We start from the raw sequence: 7,701 nt of genomic DNA on the forward strand, positions 1-7,701 counted from the left end.
TGGTTATTAGCTAGAGAGATCTTTAGGGTTTTAACAGTGGTATCAGAGTGGTCTCTAGTTAATTTTTGATGTTTTTTCTCCTCTTATTTTCTCTCATTATTCCAAATTTTTAGCATTTTTAAAGTAAATTTTAACAGTTACTAAGTAAAAAGAAAATTTATTTTTGGTTTGTTTTGGTGGTCTATGCGTTGGAAACGTCAATATGTTTGTTGGAACGCGGTACTTCTCGACTTGGATGGACGTATCGATGCTGCGGGGAAATTTCGTTGAGTGGAAATGCTATTTTTCTATTTTTTAATGGCTAAAATAATCATTTATGGATTTTTAAAACCAAAATACCGCATATGATATTGTGGATATTTTGCTAAAAAAGGATTCCCCTACATCTCAAATAAATTTAGGAAAATTTTCCTAATTTTTAGGACATTGTTTGAGCATAAAATGGTAATTTTAGACATTTTTAATGCGTTTTTACATGTTTTATTTCCGAGTGTGCGGGCTGGAAAATATAATTTCATGCTGGAAATTAGAGAATTAATTTTCTCTGATGCATGTACGCACCGTCGGGTTCTTTCTCGTGTGCGTGGGGTTCTTTTTCTCTCCTCCGTCAAGATTTTTTTTTTCTCTTTTCTAAGTGGGAACAACCTCTTATGAGGATATTATTATTATTATTTATTATAATAAAAAAACACATAGAGAAAGAGAGACGAGAAAGAGAAAGAGAAAGAGAAAGAGAGAGGAAGGGGAAGAAGGAAAAGATGGAGAAGAGGGAGTTGGGGGAGGGGCTTGACTCTCCACCCTCCCCTCTCCCTAGGGATTTCGCGCAAAAGGGGGAGAGGGGGGTTTGCAGGTCGGCGGCGCACAATCCCCCCCCGTGACCTTTTCTTCAAAAAATTTTTTAATAAAAAAAGATTTTTTTAAAAAAGTTTAAGAGATTTATTAGTTAAAAAAAACAAAAAAAGAGAGGCTTTATAATGCCTTTGATTAAAGCTTAAAAAAAAGAAAAAGAGAATGAAAAATTTTCTTTTCCAAGATTTTTTTTTGGGAAAAATTCTCTTAAGACTTTTCACTTTCCGGATTCTAAAATTCTTTTGACCTTCTGAACTCCGTGTTTTCTTTGTCTCTACGTTTTTCAGTGACCCTTTAATTTCTGTATTCCAAGATGACCTTTTGGGTTTTGATTTTTTTTGACCAGTTGTATTCTCATTGCGTTCGGGGTTTATTAAAAATTTCAAAAATTCGTGGGACAAAGGTTATTTCAAATTTATGGAATATTTGAGTTTGGTGATTGGCATGTGGTGTGTCCGTTTGGGCGCCTGTTTGACTGTTCAAATTCCTTAAAGAAATATTTTTTTGTCCAAAAAATTGGTGAATTTATTAAAATTCAAATTTTAATTGGATTTGAGAATTGTCGGGCAAAATTGAAAAATGTCGTGTTTGATGGGATTCTCGGGGTAACTATTTTTTAATAATTACCAAAAATTAAGAAAATTTTAGAAATTATTTTAGAAATCCTAGAAATTGATATTTTTGAAATATCAATTGTATTTTTTTAAATTTTATTACTAAAAATTTCTAGAAAAAATTAGATTTAGAGTGCCATAAAATAGAATTTGGTGGATTTCAAAATTAGTAAATTTTGAGGCCCTAGAAAAATAGGAAAAATTCATGATAATTTTTTTCTCAAGAATTTAATATTTTCGGGGGTTATTTAGTGTTGAAGTATGTTTTTTTCGTGCTGACATTAGATAAATGTGGATTATTCGCATATAATTAATGCGAGAGTGCTTCGTATTTGTAGTTATTTTCGTTTGGTTAATTCTAGACGGTGTTTTCATAAATTTTTACCCTTATTTAGCCACCAAATGCTAATTAAAGCATATTTTCTTATGTGCAGTTAGTTCTAGTGAATTGATTTGCTAGATCATTTTGGTCAAAAGAGAGAAAGTGAAGTTGAATTCGAGTGAATTGTGATTTTTGAAGAACTTTATTTCCATGGCTCATATTGACTTCTCAGTTAATGATAATGTCGATGAGAGGAGTGATCATCCCAACTTGGGTGGGGAAGATCTAAAATTCCAAGTTGAAGAAGAGGAGGTTGTTGAAAAGAGTGAATTTTTGGAAGTGACAGAGCGTCTAGAGATAACTACTATTGCCAAATGCCATGACGAGATGGAGTCACTAAAGATGAAGATTTTGACTTTGCAAAATTCTCTTTTGGCGGCACCTCCTGCTTCTACCAAAGCGGTTGCTCCATCATTTGCACCAAAAGTGTATGTCAGTGAGAAAAAGGAGGACTCATGAATGTGTAGATGCCTGACTCAATATGTGGACTACACATTTTGCCTTTCATCCATTTACAGATGCGCAAAAGCTGCAGATGGTGGAGGGTTTATTAAAAGGAAAGGCATTAACTTGGTGGAAGGATCTTAAAGATGATTCCATTCCTACCACTTGGCAAAGTTTTGAGGAAGCTTTTAAAAAAGAGTTTGTCCAACTAGAGGATGAATTTAAAATAATTGCTAAGCTTGTAAAAAATAGCATGGGAAATCAATCTTTTGACAATTATGTGTAGAAATTTAGACAGTTGGCTGCTGCCAAAGCCAAGAAGACAATATTAGATAAAGTGGAAAAAATCTCATTCTCATGAGAAAAGTGGGGGTATGGTAAACTCATCCAAAAGTTTGTCAAAACATATTCATGTGACATATCATTGGAAAGAGCTTGAAAAGTAGAATCTAGATCTACTTTGTCTGACAAATTTGGATTTTGCATGTTCAAGTTATGGCCAAAACAAAATTTTTAAATACATTCCCATTGTGAGGGATTTTTCCCATTTTATCTAATATAGTCTTCAAGTCTGATGGTCCCTTGCGTGGGATTTTCATCAATGGTCTAGCTCATGATTATAGAGGTAAACAAATGCAAGGTCAAAACGGCTAAGGATATTATTCAGACAGCTCAGGTTTTTCATAAGACTATGGTCGACGCCAACACTTCAAAACCATCGTCTAATGAAAAGAAATCCACGTTCACTTTTTCAAATAGTGGACAAAAAAGAAAGTTGATTTTCACACCAAAACCAAAAAATTCTGACAATGCCAGCAAACAAGAAGCAGAAATTTATGAGCAAGGATAATATCACATGTTTTAAATGCAAGGAAAAGGGACACACGAAGAAATTCTATCCTTTGAATGGAGCTATAGCACCTTCGGTACCTGGACAAAAGGCAGCACCGAAGAAGTTTATATCAAAGAAATTTGAACACATTACAAAACTTCAAGGTAAATTTTTTGAAGTCAATATTACGTATCTTGAAGGAAGCTAATGTTCAGATTGTACTTTCAGTAGTAAAGACATTTTTGGTCTGAACGAATTATTTCGTGTTTATGGATCAATAAATGGACATCAGGTTCATATTTTGTTTGATCCTTGTAGTAGTCACAAGTTTATTGACAACATTGTGGTACAGAGGATGAAGCTGGAAACCACACAAAATGATCACACGTACAAGGTCATGATGGTTGGAGGACAAGTCCAATTTTGGGACAAGAAGGTGTCAAAACTACCATTAGATATCCAGCTGTACTCAGATAGGCTTGATTTTCATGTCATGACCTTGGGTCATGTAGACATCATTCTAGGGATGGAATGGCTTCATAAACAAAATAAGGATTTTTCTGTTGATTGGGTCAAACATTTGATGTCTTTCCATCACAATGGAAACCTTGTTACTCTTAAGAGAAACATTGTTGCATCCAAGGAAACTTTTATTAATGAGCTTGAGTTAATGAAAAATCTTTTTAACTACTATGAACTTTTCCAATTGGTTATGGATCGAGTGTCTTCATGTGTTCATTTTGATGTAAATACTGTTTCTATGGATGTTTGGGAAAGTAAAGTGTTAAATTCCATTAAGAGCGAATTTCAGGATGTATTTTTTGATGAGTTATCACATGGATTACCTCCTAAACGAGAGGTGGACCATAAAATTGAGCTAGTACCAAGTATAGAACCTGTTAGTATTCCTCCATATAGGCTTAGCCAGACTGAGGAAGACGAAAATCTTATTAATAGGTTGCAAGGACCTAAGTATTTCATAAAGCTTGATTTGCGAACCGGTTATCATCAGATCTGCATTGCAGAGGAAGATCCTCCTAAAACTGCTTTTAGGACATGTTATGGCCATTATGAATTTTTAGTGTTACCCTTTGGTCTCACTAATGCACTAACAACTTTCAACAGATGATAAATGATATATTTCGGGATCTATTAGGAAAATGCATGGTGGTTTTCTTAGATGATATTTTGATATACAGTAAAACTTTGGTTGAGCATGAGAATCATCTTAAAGAGGTTCTAGGAAGGCTCAGGAAGGAGAAACTCTATTGTAAATTATCTAAGTGTGATTTCCTTAAAAAGGAATTGTTATACTTGGGTCATAAGATCTCTGGATCGCATCCAAAAGGTTTTGGAATGGCCAGTTTCACGTACAGTCAGCAGTTAAGATCTTTCTTAGGTTTTGTGGTATTTCTTCAAAAATTTATCAAGGATTATTCAAAGTTGACAGTGCCTTCTACCCTTCTTAAGGGTAATAGTAAGAAGTCTAATTCTCCGATTGAGTGGAATGAGAAGCTACAAGAAACTTTCGATACTTTGAAATATAATGTTTTGGAATGGCCAGTTTCACGTACGGTCAGCAGTTAAGATCTTTCTTAGGTTTTGTGGTATTTCTTCAAAAATTTATCAAGGATTATTCAAAGTTGACAGTGCCTTCTACCCTTCTTAAGGGTAATAGTAAGAAGTCTAATTCTCCGATTGAGTGGAATGAGAAGCTACAAGAAACTTTCGATACTTTGAAATATAATGTTCGAGATGCTCCTGCGTTAGCCTTACAAGATCCTAGTAGGCCTTACATTGTAGAGACTGATGCTAGTGATTTCGCGGTAGGTGCAGCTTTGTTCCAAGATGGGAAGCCTGTGGCCTTCGAGAGTAAGAAACTCAACGATGCATAGACTAGGTACCCAGTTTAGGAGAAAGAGATGTATGCAATTATTTATGTGCTTTAAAGGCATGGAGACAGTATCTCTACAGGTCTCAATTTTTGGTCTTGACATATCATCAGTCTTTGCAGTTCATTTGTGATCAACCGGACTTGAAAGGTAGAAAGGAGAGATGGGCTGAATTGATGCAAGACTTTGATTTCATGATTAAATATAGAAAAAGTAGCTTGAATAGCATTGCTGATGCATTGAGTCGAATTGGTGAAGTCAATGAACTTAGCTTCACGGAAATTACTTATAACTTGTACGAATCACTTAGGAAAAAATGCAGTATATATATTTTCTTTGGAAAATATTAGAATTTGGCAAAATTATTAGGGTCCAACTCTGAGGTAGATCAAAACCTAGTGAACCAAGGAAAAGCCAACTCATTTTTTATTCGGACTGGTCTTATATTCCAAAATGATAAGGTATGCATATCGGATGTGCCGAAAATTAAACTGAGGATCCTATTTGAGTGTCATGATGCACCATGAATAGGACATCCGAGCAAACAACGTACCTTGGCTTTGGTTAGAAGGACTTTTTATTGGCAAAAAATGAAGGATTTTGTTTAGAATTATGTGGTCAAATGTCATTAGTGTTAGATTAATAAGGCAGAACGCCTTAAATCTACTGGGTTATTACATCCTTTAAATATTCCATCTCAAAAGTGGAAAAGTATTTTCATGGATTTTATTACGGGACTTCCACGTACCAGTAGGGGTCACGATGCCACTTGGGTAGTCGTGGATAGATTGAAAAAGATGGCGAGGTTTTTACCCACAAAGACAACAGTTAAAGCTTCGAAATTGGCTTACCAATTTGTCAAGCAATTGTTTAGACTGTATGGTCTACCTTCTAATATTGTGAGTAATCGGGACTCTAAGTTCACGGCTCATTTTTGACATGAAGTTTTCAAGAAATTGAAAACTACTTTGAGTATGAGTTCCTCTGGTCACTCGCAGTTTGATGGGCAAACAAAGCATGTGAATCAGATTGTAGAGGATATGCTTCGTGTATATGTCTCTGGAAAACCATGGAGTTAGAAAAAATATCTTCCAATGATGGAATTTGCCTATAATAGTTTGAAGCATTCGGCTACTGGTTATATTCCGTTCATGCTTATGTATGGGTATCAACCCAGGACACTTGTTGATGTCGGTCTTAGGAACATTGAGCTTGATGCATTGAGGGATTTCTTGTGAGATATACAGGAAGTGCTGACCCAAGCTCAAGATTCTATCAGGAGTGCTCAGGATAGAGCACGGTTTTATGCTGGTAAGGGACGCTCACCTCGTTCTTTTGAGCCAAGAGCGTGGGTTTATTTGAAAGTTCCTAAAGATTCTCAGATTTTGTCAAAACGAGAAAGTGCTCAAAATTTTCTCCTAGATATTGTGGTCCATTCCGAGTTATACGTTGGATTGGCATGGTTGCATATGAATTAAAAATATCTCCACATGTCAGAGTTCATCCAGTATTTTATGTCAGTAGACTGAAAGAGAAGCTCGGAGGTGAGGATAACATAGTTACTCCTCAAGAACTCTTTGAAGTTGAAGATTTGTCTTGTGTTCCACATGAATCTGAAAAGGTACTTGAATTCAAGGAAAGGAAACTTCGTAGTCGCCTAATCCCTGAGGTTAAAATTAAGTGGAAAGACAGGGAAATTAAGGATTTGACTTGGGAGTCAGTTGAGAATGTTCAGCGTAGTTTTCCTTCTTTTCATTATAAGAGTGAAATATTTTGAGAGAGGGGAAGTATGTTATGTGCACAGTATATGTGCATATACTAGGAGGCTAACCTACCCTAGGCATGTGAACATGGGAGCATGGGAATATGCTCTAGTGGGGCAAGGGTTAGATCTAACCTTGGGTTGAGGTTAGGTTCAGGGAGCTGAGGGTCACACACATGGAAATGGAGAGTCAAGCGTCACTTGAGGGCCCTCCTATATAATAGAGGCATGGAGTACTCTCAAGGGATGTTTTCTTGTGTAGAGCATCGTGTCTACTCTATTGCCATTTCAAGCTAGAGCTAAGTGCTGCTAGAGTGAAGTCATATCTCTTGGTGGTATGGGACACTAAGGTAAGATATGTGATACTTCATTGAATTTATGTGTGAATCCTTGGGCTCGGGGGTGGTTGGGTGGATGAGTATATGCTTGGTTCATGCATGTTTATGCTTGGTTATTAGCTAGAGAGATCTTTAGGGGTTTAACAGGTGCCCTGGACCACTAAGAAATGACACTTAACGGAGTTAAGGCGGTAGAGTTGGGAGGAGCGACACTTGGCAAAGACCAGAGCTAATTGAAAAAGATGCTCTGAAAAGGCCTCCATCCTACACACAAGGTGGATATCAGTGAAATTAGAAAAATCATCAATGAAAGTACAGAGAAAACTGAGGAGGTACTCCTTGAAGATATTGGTGCACGAGCCATTGGAAAGTGGCCGGAGCGTTACACAGCCTGAAGGGCATTTGGTTATAGACATAGGTGCTCCATTGGGTGACAAAAGCAGTCTTGGCCCTGTCATCCGAGTAGTGGATATGGTGACTTGGTTATAGCCACTAAATCCATCCATAAAGCTATAGAGGGCATGCCCAACCACATCCTCTAAGACTTGGTTATAGCCACTAAATCCATCCATAAAGCTATAGAGGTCA

This window comes from Cibotium barometz, chromosome 20 (genome assembly GCF_041138505.1).
Source record: "Cibotium barometz isolate CiBa-2024 chromosome 20, ASM4113850v1, whole genome shotgun sequence".
In the NCBI taxonomy this organism is placed as follows: Eukaryota; Viridiplantae; Streptophyta; class Polypodiopsida; order Cyatheales; family Cibotiaceae; genus Cibotium; species Cibotium barometz.